General features: G+C 38.2%; 1 protein-coding gene across 6 annotated transcripts in view; it reads left to right on the top strand.

Moving 5' to 3' along the window:
- The first annotated feature begins 9,543 nt into the window (after nt 1–9,543).
- The window catches only part of CCSER2 (coiled-coil serine rich protein 2), a 67,979-nt gene continuing 60,373 nt past the window's right edge, over nt 9,544–17,149 (top strand). For all 6 annotated transcript variants that reach the window (XM_057421533.1, XM_057421532.1, XM_057421537.1 and 3 more), the window contains exon 1: nt 9,544–9,626. The gene's annotated coding sequence lies outside the window, so the exon portion shown is untranslated. The remainder of the gene's footprint in view (nt 9,627–17,149) is intronic.

Genomic DNA, 17,149 nt, shown 5'->3' with positions numbered 1-17,149 from the left:
TACCTTAAGCTTTTTTAAAAAGCCAGTAACCTTGGACTCTAATGTCCCAAAATTGCCAGGTAAGCATTTCTTCATTTAAAATGATGACGTACTTCCATGATTCATGCAATGGCACCTAGTCATTCAGTGACAAACAGAGATTGACATATACCTATAAACATATACCTATAAACATATTATTTAGAAAACATCTAAAACCCATTATGTTTCTATCAGATACGTACACTTTAATTCATTCACAGATTATGCTAACTATATATTTAGCTAAGTACTTAAAATTGGCCTCAGGTGTACAATTTTACAGATCGTAATTGAATCTCCCCAGTGATACCCTTGTGTATCTTATCTAGCTAGGGGATGCCACTGTATTAGCATCAGGAATTAAAAGCAGCATGAAGTGAGCGCAAAGTAGGGACTTTCACCCCTCCAGGGGAAAATGGCAGGCCTAGTTTTTTTACTTCTCTCTTCAGTATTTCATGAGATTTGTTCTTCTTTTACTAAGAGGGTTGCCTTTCCCTTCTGATACGGAAAACCTTTCTCTGTTACATTTTGTATTCTTCTGTTCCCCCTTTCTCATCTCTTACTCCCCTTTGTTTTCTCCCATCATTGAACCTCTTCAGATCATCTGCATCTAGAGAAATAACAATATTTTTATCTGCAGCTGCTTCTATGCTTTCCACAAGAAAAACACATCCAGGACACCAGGACCATAAAAGAAGCACAAGTCAGGGAAAATTAAGGCTCATTTCTCTTAGTAGAGTCTGTAATACAGCTCATGATTTATCTGTATCAGCAGAACATGCTACTATTTTCTTAGTATTGAAATACGTCACTTTAGATGCACATTATCACAGTACCTCTGCCAGGGTTAAGGATACAGTTACTTATTTAGGTGACTGTACCTGTTAAGAATTCTGTCCTAAAGAAAATTAACATAAAACCTTTTTCCATCTACTTTCTCTCTTGTGACATGCTTTAGGATCAGTAACAGAATTTCAGCTGCTGAATTTTCACGTTAACAGGGGCTCTCACCTTTGAAAATTTTCACAGGACTAATAATGTCACTCTTTCATAATAAAAATGCCTTCAAACTCCTTTTCCCTCTGGATACCACAGTGTGTCTTGAGCTAATTATGATTAGATACTTGGACTCCAAAATAATATTTTTTTTTCCCTTAAATGCTTTCTGATGAATACAATGAAAATTATATTCCGTGCAAAGGTGTGTAACATTTTGTGTTACGCAGCAGTGGAATCTGGCGTCTTAGCAGTGATTAAATACTATAAACATATAATGTATGTCATGGCATGTATTGGAAAAGGCATAGTTCAGGGAACACCGTTCTCACTGGAATAAGTGAATAATTTAGAAGAATATTCCCCCCTTCACCAAGATCCTCCTTTATGCCTGTAGATATCATAGTCAAACCTAGCAGCTGTCATTGCATTACTGACTGAATTCTCTAAAATATTTGTCTTCATTTGTCTTGCAACTTAGAAAGTCTTGTTGTCAGAGTATCATACTGCTCTTGAAAATGATTGCAATGGATTAAAAATGTAGCATTAAAAAACCCCAATCCCAAAGACACCTGATTTTTTTTTTTTGCAATCAACTACAGTTTACAATTATGTTAAAGGATGAAAGAAAGACAGACATTCCCTAAAAGCTTATCCACCTATTTGTGCACTCTTTGTAAGTTTATCATTTAATAATATTTTCATTATGTCCATTATTGCAGTCTGAGTTAGTTCTGCACTTCAACTGCATTCTCAGTAAAGAGATTTGCTACAGCTTTTTTGTGTTGTCCCCTTTTTCTGCACTTTGAGACTCTCTGAACCTCTGTTCAGAAGTTCTGTTTTTAACTGTCAACATTTAGATGAATATACACAAATATTTCTTAATTTATTTGCAGCTGTAACTGTTAAAGCTTTCTTACATTCAGTATGTTACATTTTGTGTTCTTTCTGTACACCAGTTTGGTATGGGACAGACTTTATACAGGGTATTGCATGGCTCAATCCTAAATATACTCATCTGACAGCGAAGAATGGTGGATCCCAGCTTTGTCTCTGCCACTACCTTGCCAATTTGATCCTGGCACCTTTATATACCTCATTTTATTTAAAATTAATTAAAAGACTCCTTAACTCTATTAAAACATATCCTGAGAATACATTCATGTTTGCACAGCACTGGGAATTCCTTGATTTCAAAGCATCTAGAGCACAAAATCTTTTTCACAGCTATCTTTATAGTGAGAATGAAAGAGCAGCAGTTTTACTCACTGGCAATTCTGCATGTATCTTTCTGTCTGCCAGCATTTTCTGTTTCACAATGTAGATTGAAGGCGTATTTTTAGCCATTAAAAAGCCAGAGTCATGCTGTTTAGAATTTGTCCTTGAGCCTTGTGACCATTTAAAGCATACCTATTATTATTTATTGCATCCATCTCTAAAATAGTTCAGCCTCTTTCTTGTTGCTATCTCCAGATGGTAATTATTAACTCGAAGAAAAACACCTTCAAAATCTCCTAGTTTAAAAGGTACACAAGAACCTTATGAAGTGCCTTACTAGATAGAGCAGTGACTGAATCCCTTGGTGCCAGTGTTTCAGGAATCTGACAGAATCTTTTGGGATTATGCCTTCAGAAGTCCATGAATCAGAGGCAGGTGCCAGTTTATAAGAATAAAGTATCTATTTTGACTTTGTGAGAATCCAGCTTTCTAATCTGACAGGAAAGCAAGTACCTAACACTCATTCCAATCAAACTGCATCTGAGTTTGAAACCAGTTTCCAGAGAGATGCAGTGTTAAGGAAGGACCTTGCAGCCAGACTGATAGCTTACCCTCCAGCCTATGCTGAGATGCACTAACAAACCCCACTTGGAGGGTTGATCACTAGTGACCTGCATAAATTAATCTCTATCTGTATAAATTAATAAATAATCTCCAACAGTCCAGGGTTGCTATCCACTTATATTCTCCAGATGATTCCTAATGCCTAGAACAACTTTGCTTATGTATACACACACTTAGGCACACACACATATATATACATACATGTATATTAGGGTATATATAAAAGTTGCATTTTATATAAATATATTTTACTCACACAAGCATGTATATATAAAGCAGTGATTTCCTGAGTAACTAGAGCTAATAAAAAAAAGGAGAGAATAAGTAAAAAAGAAAAAGAAATCCTTATAAAACATTTTCCAAGATAGTATTTCATGATTTTTCCAAGCAACTATGATTTTGAGCATATAGTGTTACTGTCCTTGATGTTCCTGTGGAGCATTGAAATAGTCCATTAATTACTGATTAGTCATATACATAGTTTTGGATAAGGTCAACTTTCTTCCCAGTGCAAATGTTACTGCCATGTGCAAAATTGAAAAGAAGATGCAACTTTTAATCTGCATCTTTGAGCTCTTTGTTTTTCATTGTCATTTAATACTGAAAATAATCACTGAAAACTAATCACTGAGAAATGGAATTTCAGCTTTTGTATTTTATCTTCTGATGCTTTCACATGTTCAGACAAGAAAGATTAGTGTCAAATATCTACTATTTTTAAAATACTGAGCTGTACTGTGAAAGTGCTGTTTGCTACTACAGCAGTCTGCTTGTATTTTTCTTTAAGTTAATTGAAAGTAAATAATATGACTGAAGTAGTATTCATGGAAACAGTATCACTTTCTTTGAGGTAATTCCTTTCTGCAGCCTGCTTCATCTATGCACCGAGACTCAGAAAATGTACACTTCCCCTTAAAAGGATCCTCTCTGGGATGAAATAAATAAGAATGATTTAACATTTCATCTGAGTAAGTGTGAAGTACTCCCTGTGCCAGCTTCTGGTAAGCTGGAATCCTGCACAACATACAACTGCTCCATAAACTAACTGTTCAGGCAAGGACTGTCTTGTGGTGTATGGCCAGCAGGGATATCTGAGACATGAACCAAGCTCAGGGAGGTAGAATATGATTAGTATTTCTCAGGCAAGAGTCAGAGCTATTCTTTCAACACCCCAGGAGCATTTATAGCCCCACCATTTCAGGTTGCTGTGGCCAAAATCCATTTGAAGTACAGCTAACGGGCAGGATTTTTTCTTTTTTTTTTTTTTCCCCCCATTTCTGTGATCCCTGTTCTCTATCTGCACTGCGAAGTAGCTAACAAAATTGACCAGAGGATACATTTTAGTCATTAATGCTTCCTTATAGGATGCATAAGCATCTCATTTAACACTTTCACTTACTATATATTTTCATATCATTCCCAAGTCAATGGGAATTTTCCCCAAGAAAGGAAGGTGCAATTAATCTGCAATTCTGTTTTATCTTTCTTGTATAATCTCTGACCATATTACAGAATCAAATTGGTGTGTCTCAGCTGTCTTGTCAGTTCAAAGTACAGACTCAACATTGGAGGTATAAATGAACAACTGCACTCTGCATATTGCATTTATTTGTGTGCTAACAGCATGTAGAAGTCTTTGGTTACCACACCATCCAGGTGTCTTTCATAATTTCTAAATATTGTTTTAAACAAGACTCAAATGGATCTTGTTTAGTTCTTCACTTCCAAGTGCTGACTGATGCTGACAGTCTTTATCTTCATACAAATTATGTACCCTGAGCAGCCAAATGAAAGCAAACACGTAAACCTGATGCTCTAACTGTATGTATTCTTCTTGGATATGCTTTCTTTCCTTTTACATTTTATTTCTTAATATGGATAGCTCTGTTAGTACATTATCCACTGTGTCCTGTCCTGCTTATAAGTAGATTAATACTTCTGCAAATCTCAGGATTATAAACTATAATCATATTGTAAAATGGAGGACACTAGCTATACAAACAAAAAAGGCTGCATTTCATCTTTGTTTAACATTTTAAGGACTATAGTATTTGAAATATTATTAAATAAGAAAATCAGAAAGAATACAAGTTACCCACATCAGTTTAGGATTAGGATTTATTTAAAACAGGATCCTTTGTAACAATGTTTACATAAAGTTAAACCACACGATGCCAAATATATTTTAATGTTTTTAATGAATTCTACTGGGAATTCATTGAATTCCAGTCAACTTTTCTCATTCTGTTAAATTATTAGAAACATAAGCCTGTTTCTTCTGTTGTGTAACTGAATGATGACTTCGCAGATTAGAATAAAAAAAAATCCTAAACACTCTAGATAAATTTCTATTAAAATGCCATTAACGGAAGGCTATTTTTTGAGTTGAGATTATCAGTCAAACTTTCAGTTACAAAATGAAACAAAAATGTTTACCTGGCCTGATTTAGAATAATTTTCTAATTACACTAAAGGAAATAATTTCCACACCTGTAAATGAAGCTGAAAGAAGAGGTTTTATTTATGTTTCAGAATCCTCAAAAAAGGAAACGTTAGGCATTTGTATTACTTTGGGCATTCAGTCTACGTGAATACAAATGAAGTTGCAATGGAAAATAAAAGAGAAACTATCAGACTTAAATGAAATATACATTAATTCATTTTAATAGTTAGATACCGAGGAGCACTACGATGTTTAAAAAGAAACGACAGGCAGTGCAATATGGTCTTCCGTGTTTGTAAAGACAATACACATTGTCAGAATAGGGCCAATGAAGATATGCAGGAAAAAAATTGGCAGTGTTTCATGAAGTAGCTTTAATTAGACTGCTGAAATAGTTTAACTAGTCTGCTTAAATAATTTAGACCTACTTAGTTATTTAGACTAAAGTAGTGTTCTGGAGCATCATGAGCGGTCAGCCCTTAGAAGAAAGGGTGACAGCAGCAATAAGGTGTAACGATCGCTCAATGGCAGATTTTAGTGACAGATTTTTACTGAACTGATCCAGGCTACTTCTATCACAGCAATGCGAGAGTAAAGAAAGGGTAACGTCAAGCATGTGATCTTCATCTACATGAATTTTAACTTACATTTGGTACATGTGCCTTGAGAGGGAGGGTCAGAAAGGAAAGCTTTCTGCCCACTTGTTCATTTACATGGCAAATACTAAAAATGAGAGAGTAGTTTAGGCCTGTGAAATTCACTGTTTTTAACCACATGAAGAGAGAGCATAATACATTCTGAGCATCTCTGAATGTCAACAATGCCACAGAGTAACGCATTATGGGATTTTAAAAACAGACATCCTGGACTGATAGTTAAGTATTCTTTAAGCAATGTTCAGAAGAAGAGTTTGACTTAAGTAAGACCCCCCAAAAAATTCCATTTTCTGAAAGGAGAAGGGTAAGATGATTCATCATTCACTCAACCAAACCCTTAAATGTATCAACATTGTCTTTGCCTATCCAAGGTAGATGTCTGAGCCAATTATTTAAATAATGAAGCAGCTGCCAACTGGTAATGAGGAGTTCTTCACTTAAATAGTATCCTCTTTAAAAATTATCTAAATACTATTTAAAAAGTGATAGATAGATCACTAATGCCTAAAATGGTATCAAATGTTCAAGTAATTAATTTGGATTATTTTACAAATGAGTAGGAAAAATACAGGACTTACTTAGTCTTAAATGTGATGAGGTTATCATGTATTTCTGTAAAATGAGTTTGAGCTCATCTCTGTTTTCCCACATGTACACAAAAGAAGATGCAGTGATGGAGAACCACTGTAAAGACTTCAACTTGCACCAAGCAGAATTTCCTATAAATTATCTTATTTTTACCCGATTATTTACTGCAGAATGGCACAAAGTTTAGTTATCTGTGGACATCATGCATAGAAAGAATACGTATACACACATATGATCACAGTCATGTAAGTATTGTTGCGTATCATATAATCATAGAATGGTTAGGGTTGGAAAGGATCTTAAGATCATCTAGTACCAACCCCCCTGCCATGGGCAGGGACACCTCACACTTTTGTTTTGTTATCTCAGTAAACATGTTCATCAATTTGTCATAGTCATTTTAGCACAGAATTTTAAGGTAGTACAAAAATTAAATTACTTGTGTAGTTTAAAAAAGTATGAGAACTTGAAAATTAAATAGGTAATTCTGGAGACAGTGACTCTAGTGTCAAATTAAAACTTGGAAAATATAAAAGATATATTCCTTAATAAAAGAACTATTTGTAGAGACATAGATTAAAAGAGATAACAGTTCATTTTTGATACCCATCAATGAATACATTTTACAGAATGATGTATTTTGAAATGAGGGTGGTGAGGAACTGGCACAGGTTGCCCAGAGAAATTGTGGCTGCCTCATCCCTGGCAGTGCTCAAGGGCAGGTTGGACAGGACTTTTGAGCAACCTGGATTAGTGGAAGGTGTCCCCTCCTATGGCAGGGCGGTTGGAATTAGATGATCTTTAAGGTCCCTTGGTGGTTGGTGTTACCTGTTGCTTTGTCTCTGTTTTTTTGGAGGCAGTGCAACGCTAAATCAGTAAGTGAAGTGGGTAAAACAAATTTGTAGTTCATCTTCCAGTGTAATATAAAGTCCATTTAAATCAGTTGATTATAAAAGCAATGAAATGTAAAGTCCTCAGTCTGCAGACATATCAAATATTAGACTGATAATATACTGCACTTGGTCATCACTAGATCTTAGTCTCTAGTCTTTTGGTAGGATTTTTTATGACTATCTTTCAAGTAGTTAGAAGCCGAATTGTCTATGCAATGCTTCTCTTTTTTGTAGTTATTTTTCAAAAACTATGAATTCTGCTTAAAGAATGGATCTGAATCTTGAGGCTGTATAAGCATTGTAGACATCTGTTAAATGTCGAAACAGATAACGGAGGCTCTCAAATCTGTCCTAAAATATCTCTGGGTTGTTTTCTTCTTTTATACGTAGTTTTCTTTTTAGAGTTTTGTTTCAGAATTATTTTCGGATAATAGAATTATGAGCTTTGTGAGCTGATGGTTAAAGTATTAGGGTTGAAGAAATACCTGTCAGTGCCTGCAGAAAGGCAGTGGGAGGAAATTAAAGGCTCTCCTAATGAGTCTGTAATAACAATTCACCTTCCCAGTGAGTCTACAATGCAATTTCTTCTACTTCTGGGAAGGAAATGGGGAAAAAAGTTTGTTGGAGAAAATGTCAGTGGGAACAGTGAAGTCATTCTGATTAACAGAGTAGGGAAAAATCGATCCTGTGCTAATGCAGTTGGTGTTCACATTAATGCTCCGAAGCTGACAATGACTGAAAAAAAGAATGTGTGGTTAAAGCAGTGATGCCTGACTCAGGAAATCTGAGTTCATTTCCTGGCCTTGGTGTCTCTTTAGCTTTGTGCAAGAGATTTAATCTCTCTGCTTGCTTTTTTTTTTTCTTTTCTTTTTCTTTTCTTCCTGTACCACAGGGGAGTAATTACGCTTCAGATTGGTCTGAGAATAAATGCATTAACGTGGTTGGTCCATTGAAGCTCAGGCAAAAGGACATACAAAGGCTTCAGTTCTCGTTCCCTTACTTGTTACAAAAGGCTTTTTGGCTATCCACAGAGCAAGTGGAGTGCTCACACCTTGTGTCTAGAAAGGTGAGGAGGCACCTGCAGTACCTGGGCTGGCCTCTGTAAGCAGATCTTACACCCTGGCAGTGTGTCCAACTTCCAGTCAAGAGGTGTGGCAAATGATGCTTATCAGTCACAGGGTGGTTGGGTTTTTTCTACATGAACATAGCCTGAAGCTACTGCACAGCTTTCTTCTTCTGTGAGGGTTGGTAAAGCAGGCAGCCAAAATGTGTAAATATTGGTAGTCAGAACTCCTGAGAAAAATGAAACTTTGGAAATCTAAAGCTGAAGCAGAGCAATACGGGTGCCAAAAGGTTCCTGTATGCAAGAAGGTTCCAATCCATGGGAGATGCTGAAACACAAGCCCCGAACAAGCACGCAGGTGGCTAGGAAAAGCATTTGTGGTATAAAAACTGGGTGAAATGATCCTGAACCATCTCATGTAATCACAGGCATGTAACCTCCTGAACCTCGTGTATGATGTCGTCAGTGCCTTCAGACCCCTCGCACAGGCAGGAAATTGGAGGAAATCAAACTCTCAAGTCTTTCCATGAGCCCTGGCATGGAGAAAGCCTACCCTCCTGTGGATCCGCTGTTGACTGCTAGAGTCCCTCCAGGCTTTTCACGTAGCTGCTGAGGCCCCGTTCCCCTGTGAGTACTCTCCGTGTCCCAGAACTTCCAACACTCCCACCCATCACGTTTGTTCCACCAACGGGCACACCAACCGTAAGGGCACACTCTAAAACGCAGCCAGGAAGCCCGCAGGCCTCACGGCCTTGCAAACCCCGGCAGCGCTGCCGCAGCGGGGCCGGCGGGCACGGCCGAGGCGCCATGTCCTTGGCAGCTCCGCTCCCCGCCACCGCGCCACGTGAGTCGCTTAGAAGCAGGACGCGCCCGCGCAGCGCCCTAACGGACGGCAACGAGGGGCGGCGGCAGTGGCGCTGACGTCACGGTGAGCCGAGGGGGCGCGGAGGCAGGCGGCGCGGCTCCCGGGGCATGCGCGGCGGAGCTGGCGTGCCGACCCTCCTACCGCGGGCAGGGCAGGGCCGGGCTGGGCGGGGCGGCGCGCGGCCGGTACCTGAGGGCGCAGAACGCTGCGGCCCTGCCTGAGGAGGCGGCGGTAGTGCCGGCCTGTGCCCGTCCCGGCGGTGAGTGCAGCGGCCGGGGGGGGGGCTTGTCGCGCCGCCCTCCTGTCGCTCTTCCCCTTCCTCTCGCGGTGGGCTGAGCGGCTGGGGGTCCTCTGGACGGCGCCGAGGGGGGAGCGGTCGTTGCTTCCTCCCTTTTCGCCGCCGCCGCCCCCCCTCGTCCGCCGGGTCTGGGATTGTTACCTCGGCCAGGGGATGCTGCAGCATCACCGGCCGCGCAGGCCGCAGGAGGCTGAAGAGGGGCGGGCGGGGTAGCTGCCTCCTGCGTGTCCCTGCCGGGCACAGCCTTCACCTTTCTGGGGGCCTGAATGTCAGCTGAGGCTCCCGCAGTGCCGCTGGCTGCGAGCCGTGCCACACGTGTGGCTTCCCCCAGATGGCAGGGCACTCGCAGCGGTGCCAGCCAGGCTGGTCGTGCCCGGGGCTTTCGCTCGGCTTCGTCAGCTGAGCTGATCCCGGAGGTTAAAGGCAATCTGGCAAGGCAGGCCTGCCGCTGGGTTCCTCCCTCGATTCCTGCTTTGCAGTGGTTTATGCGTCTTTTAATACTGTTTAGTGAGAGATACCTGCAGGTATATTGGGAGCCACCTGCTGAAGGCCCTGGTTGCAAAGATCTCTTTGTAGCCCAAAAAAAAGGGGAAGAAGCAAAAGTACCCACAATGTAGTTGTTCATAGACAACAGTTTAAGAAGAAAAAAAAAAAAGTTGATTATCTAATTTAGCTATAAACTGTAAAGATTTCGATTATAACAACAGGGGATGTTGTGTATGACGATTTCGCTTTGATGATGCCAAGACTTTGCAGTCTTCACCCAGTGCCCGATGTTATCAATGTATTCTTTTAAATGTACTTTGACACACAATGAAACGTAAGCACCTTCAGCCTTTAACTTTGAGTTGGAGGAAGTCGAGCTTTTTATCTTCAGTTAAAGAAAGCAAAACTGAGTGGGAACTTAAAGCTGTAGCAAAGAATTACTGTCCAGGCCAGACAACAAAGAGAGAATTGTAGATCTCGTACTCTGTCCAGATGTATGTGGTATAAAGGTATTTACTGCTTTTCAAGGGAATTGGTTCAATTTGTAGGACTTGTGCTTCATATTTATAGTGCGTTTGTTCATGGTGTTTGTGGGCTCTGAGTCCCAATTTGATGCAAAAGAATTTTTCATTATGAAGATATTAAAAACAAAATTAAGTTGGATCTAAGGTCTCGTTTTGCTACGTTCTGATAATTGAGAAGCACTTTATTATGTGAAACTATAACAAAATCTCTGGTGGACTAGTTGAAAATACAAAACTCTTCATCCCATTAATGTGAGGTATTAAATATTTACATTTTTTAGTGATACTGAATGACAATTGACAGATATTTTCTTACACATACAATGATCACATAACTCAAAATTCTGAGGGCCCGTTTTGAATTTAATGATTCCAAGCTGAAGAGGTTATGGCCTGACATGGAAAATTGGTAATAAACAGCTACCTGAATGTTAACCAAGGATCTACTTTAGCATAGAACTTGAAGTAGAAAAAATGTTTTTAAAGTTGAAGTTATTTTTTGCTTACAGTTAGTACTTTTCATTATAGAAATCTCAGTGTTTGGGCTCCAAAATCAGTTCAGTATTGTCTTCTAATTGTAAAGCTATTTAAACAGTAGAAATATTTCATGTTTAGAAGATTTCTTATTTGATATTTTAGACCACTATAGTACCTTGTGGTTTTAAAGTAAAGTAATAATATATATGGTTTTAGAAAAAATAGTAATGATGTCAATTAACATGATGATCTCATTTAATATATTGTTATACTAATGAGTAATCTCATTTAATGGTACTGTTCATGTAAAAGCTCAGTGGAGTAAAACCTATTACTTTTGGACCTGATCATCCTTTAAGAGGGATTGGTTATTTGGAATAAACCAGTTACAAAGAAGTGTTGGCACTGGCTCTCCAGATAAAAAGCCATCATGCCATCAGCCTTAATGTGAACACTGCTCACCTAAAATTATTAGACTGTGTGTATCTCTGAAAATGGAAGACAGATGAAGGAATAAAAGCCAGTTGCAGCAGTTGTGGTGTTCTCTTTTAGGTGCTATTTGAAAGTGTAAACAGCAGCACCATCTTAATTAGAAGCTTTCAGGCAGAGTTAAATTCTGTGCCACCAGGGATACTAAGAAGATCAAAATACTAATGATACTTTTGATAATTAGGTTTAAAATGTTGTATTGTATTTCAATTGAAGCAATAAAAAAGAGCTTATGTACATCTCTGGAGATCTGAACACATGTATGTTACAATAAAATCCCAACAGCATTAAAATAATTATTCTAGAGTTGATGTTTAGCTAGTCAGTGTAGGTCTTTGCATTTCTTCACACCTCTGGGACACGTATCTATCTCACTGTTAAACTTCTATCAAATAGGTGTGGTTTTGGAAGGCATCCTGAGAATATTGTTTCTTTCTTGATCCAGAGTAGCTTGATTTGCAGAGATCTGGATTTTGTTCACTAGCTATTCTGTATTCGAAAGGAAGGATTCAGCTGGAGCAGTTCTGAAAATATCCTATAGTAAGTGAAGCAAGAATGTCTTGGGGTGGGGAATGCTTATCCCTGGTCACATGGGGAGCTGGTGTCACAAGTTCTCAGTGAAATGCTTTTTTCACTACAGTTTGCTGGGATTTTTATGAGCACTTAGTCCGTGATGAGTTGAGGTAGTCTGCTGCAAAGTGCATTTTATTGGCTTTGATTGAAGCAGAAGTATGGTTAATGTTGGCAGTGTTTTTGCTGCAAGGAGACTCCTTAGCCAGAGGAAAATGGCTGATAAGGTTTTACTTTTATGGGGTGGCTGAACAAGTTAGAGATCTGGAATAACCCTTAAATTGCAAATAATTTCTGAATTCATTCCCTGAAGCAGAAGAACTGTGCTTTTAGGCTAATTAGCCAGATGGCTTGTGACACACACAGCACAAGATAAGCAAAGTGTCAAGGGAGAACTGAACACCCTGAATTCTCTTGACTCAATATTGTGTACTTTGAGCTGGAGATCCAGGAATCTTGTCTAGATGGATATGGAGATGTGAGCACAATGTTAATTTGTGTGATCTTCCACTCATGTTCTTTTTGTGAATCATATTAAAGACAGTTTTTACTTAAATGTATTTTTTATGTTATATGATGAAATTATTACACAGATGTGTTGATCAGTATTTTTTATGATTTGAAGGAAGTTATGTTTTTTAACTAACCTTGATCTTGATAACCAGCCTTGCATAGGTGGAAACTTGGCAAGACCAAAGCTACTGCCATTAGTAACAGGAGACTTGAATAAAGGAGCAGAATCTGTACTCCTGCATAGCCTTGTCCATCAGTAAACAGAGTTTAAAGAAAAATCCTAATCCATCTGAATGTAAATCTTTCAGTCATGCAAGCTCTCTGCAATCATAGTTTATAAAAATAATACTTTATCATGACTAATTTTGAGATCTTGATTAAACAAAACATGATATATATCAACTTCCTTTAAATTCAAGTGGAATATAAGCACAAATGACTGTCTCTTTGTAACTGCAAGCTAATGTGGGAGAAAATGATCACATGGACAAACTGTCACAAGTAACTGAAGTTATACATGTCAGTTTCTTTGAGACTCTTTTTTTTTTTTCAATTGCAAATGTGTGAGGCTATAACAAGTATGCATCTTCCATACTGCAGAAAACTAACCTTGATAGGTATATATAGATAAAACTTTGTGTATCAGAAAATCAGTGATAAAATACAAAACACGCTTTAAAATACTTGCAGAAGGTTGCCAGTCTGTGGTTACAAAATACATTGATATTTATCATGCTGTGGTGAACTTACAAAGTTGTTTGGTACTGAAATGTTTTTAGAGTTTGGTTTTGAGATTAGGAACAAATTTATAGAAATTAAATCATAGGCAGAGGCTTTAGGTGTCTAGCACTACTGAAATTAACTTCAGTAGCAGCCAAATAGTACTTTGAAGGTGTGGGTCAACAATAAGCCAATGATAAGTGTCAACCGGAATCTGTAATGTGCCAGTATATGTCTGTAGTATTTTTGCTTAAGGGTGAATGTTGAAGAGAAGTCAAACTTCAACTCAAAGAATACAAGTAATCCAGTATCTTCTTGAAAGCATATAGATTTAAACAAAATGATCAGTACAACTTGTATGCTTGGTAGCAAGGAGAGCAGAAATAAGTGGCCAATTCTTCCAATGTAGGGAATCTACAAGTAGTTTTCCCTCAGGAATCTGCACAAGGCAATGAAATAATCTTCAAAAGAATTATTAGTAGGGCTCTGGAATTCTGTGCTTAAGGTGCTCATAGGTGGAAAAAACTTGGGGTCTCCAGGACAGGTTGGACAAGATAGCAGAGGAGAGATCTGTGGAGGGTTCCTAAACAAACTAGGTAAAATTCAAGAAATCCTATGAATTGAACGTAGTTGAAGATTGAAGAGGTCACATTTTATGCTTGCCTCATTCATCCTCTTCCTGGTGCACTTTTTTTTTTTAAGACTGCTACAGGTGACAGTGTGACTTTTTATTCATCAGCTTTAGAATAAGGTTGGCTGCTAGAACTGTATGGCTGAGGGCTTGGAGAATTGAATCTGAATGTTGAATTTGATCCAAACCAGTTTTAAAGATTTTCTTTGTCAGTTTCTTTCTTTCATATTTTTTTATATATATTTTTTTTTCTTTTTTTTTTAGTCCAGCAGTGGCTGATGGTTTGACATGTTCTTGTCCCAAGGTTGTGATCTTCTGAAAACTGAACTATGTTGAAGCAACATTGGCAATATGTAGAAAAGAAATTCCAAGAACTGTTTTCTTTTATCATCCTTCTGCTTCATCTTGTCTAGTCTTGCTAAATTATCACCTGTGAACCTCTTCAGGCTTACTGAAGATATCTCAGTACCAGCAAGTTTATGAATAGCATGCAGTCTCCTTCAATTATCTCTGCTTGTCATTCGGCTTAACCTATAACCAGAATTCTTTCTCACGCAGTGGTGGAAAGAATGAGCATGTGTGGCTGGAGGGAAACCAAGATCTTATGTATTAGTGGTGAGCATAGCCTTGTTGAAAATTTAAACTAATGGGAATTTTTAATCTGAAGGTACATCTACATATATAAACTGTTCAGCAGTGGTTCAGACGAGTAGTATTGTTTCTGTCATTAGTCATGATATCATCAATACAAAAATATATTGAACCATATCTCTTTGTACCATTGTAAGTTGGTTTTAGCTCAAGACAGCTCGGTGTTCTTAGATGGAGAAGCTACTTCAGTTGAATAAATAAAGTGGAGGAGTAGGATGGACAAGGTGGCAGTCTCAAAAAACCTATTTCCATTTATAATAGGTTGTATTCAAAGTTTCACTTGGCTTCCAGCCTGCCTGTTCTTATCAGCAAGAAAATCCTGCTACAGTAGCATGCATTACTAAGTAGCAGAAAACGGTAACTGGATGCTGACTTTTTAATTTGTTACTGAATCAGTAGCAAGGCAAGTCTTTCATAGTAGAGTTAAGAGATGGGAGTAGGGTGTTTGAGTCAGTTGGTGACGCTGAGTTCTGGGAGAAACGGGAGGCTCCTCTCTTTTTAAGTGAAATATTTGGCAGACAACAGCATGTAGTTCCTACTTGTTTGCAGAATGACATTGCTTTTATGTCTGAACTCAGAGATAGATTAATCTGTTTTGTAGGAATAAATTTCAAAAGATTGAATTTGCCAATGTGAAATGCTGTTGCTGGAGGAATAATACCATCAGCAAAAGCAGCGGCGTGTTTCTGCTGTCAGTTGTTTTGGTGCTGACATAATCATGAATTTTTGAAAGGAGAGATTGATACCTACCATGTCCCTTCTAGAAAGTTTGGATTCTAGACTGCAGTTGATGTTTGGGACTACTCAGTCATTATTAACTACAGCATAAAATTTATTTTGCCATTTTGATGTAAATATTAATGTCAGCTTTAAAACTTTCCTTGAAAGGCAGCTATCTACATCAGATGGGAAAGATCAGAGTATTTTGGATATGTATGTAAACACACGCATACATATACACAACTATGGGTTATCTTCCAGGATTAAAATCCTGACAAATACAACCAAGTGTTAAAATGGCATAGGAGAGTAATGTAGATGTGCTTTATAGACACAGTAGTTTTCTTTGTGGGGAGAATAATGCTTGAATAATAGTTTAGTTCTCTGTAGCTGTATGACTTTGTCTTTAGGTTGCAGAGCACTAGATCTGTAAGGCAGACACATAATGTGTGTCTCTTCTTAGTTTGGTTTTACACTTTTTCTTTATTACCCTTCCAAATTTGGTAGCAATTTAGACTGAATTATGTCATCAAAGAATTAGAGCAAATACAGGCTCTTTGTATCTCTTCACCAGCAAAGATTTTGAGAATCATACATTTTTGCTGTTTTAAGAGCTGTTAAGCTATTCTATTAAGAAGCTTGGTCTTCATGACTTGTTTGATAAGGTTGAATCTGTTGAATTCATTCTGTTCACAGAAGGCTGTTTCTTCTGCAACATAACAAATGAAGTAATCCACGTAATTCCTTCTTGCTGGAGTGTTTCTGCATTGGAGGTATATTAGTCATGATTACGTCTGTTTTTTCTGCTTATGATTTATTAAAATTTATCCCATCTGCCTCTTACAATGTTTTGAAAGCTGTTCTCTGTTCTTGGAATCGGCAGACTTTATGTAGTGTTTTTTATCAGCTGTACCTTGTGTTCTCTGGATTTCCAATGAAAGCCTTACCATGTTCTGGATCTTGTGTTTTGAAGAGGTGGTTATGAAGGAAGTGCATGGTATTTATAGTGCATGTTATTAATAGTTTATTAACTAGAAAGGATATGCTGCATTTAGATGAGTGGTTGGAAGAATGCACAAAAGGAAACTTAAGGAAAACCCAGTGTCCACCGCTGTCTGAGCTGCATTTAGTTCTTACTAAGGGCATTTTCCAGAATTTTGACCGAGTCAGAATAGACCTATGTTTTGTCTCTGCTGTGGCAAGAAGCCACAAATTCCCTCTTTGAAGAGGGAATTGCGTATTTCCCCCAGGAGGATGTGTCAGATGATTGGCAGCTTCAGAGAGTCGTGCCTCAGCAGTGCTTTATTCCAGTTGCTAGCTGACCTCTATCCTTCAGAAAAGTTAGGCTGTCAGCACTAATGCAGAAAAGAGTGTTGTTGCATTTCGTGTCTCATTTTTGAATTAACTATAATAACCTCTATTAACACTTAAGAGAAATGTGAAAATACACTGTTTCAAGTCTCTTTCTTCCTTTTTGGTGGCCCTGATACTCTCTTTTATTGGGAGTAATATAGCACTGCCACCAACTATCTTCTTCCATCTTATTTTTTTTTTCTTCCTGAAGCTGTGCTTTTGCTGCAGCTGGCTAAGCATCTGCACCTTTCCTCCCTTCTGCTTTATTACATTAAGAATGCCAGAAATCAGGACATATTTTACCTATATGAGAAACCATAATGAAGGCTTTGCTTGTAGTTAAAATTTGC

The sequence above is a fragment of the Pezoporus wallicus genome, unplaced genomic scaffold (assembly GCF_028554395.1).
Source record: "Pezoporus wallicus isolate ANWC-B61680 ecotype Strahan unplaced genomic scaffold, APGP_CSIRO_Pwel_v1 contig_4816, whole genome shotgun sequence".
NCBI classification, from domain to species: Eukaryota; Metazoa; Chordata; class Aves; order Psittaciformes; family Psittacidae; genus Pezoporus; species Pezoporus wallicus.
The sequence above is the reverse complement of the archived record's forward strand: the minus strand, read 5'-3'. Positions and strand labels throughout refer to the sequence as shown.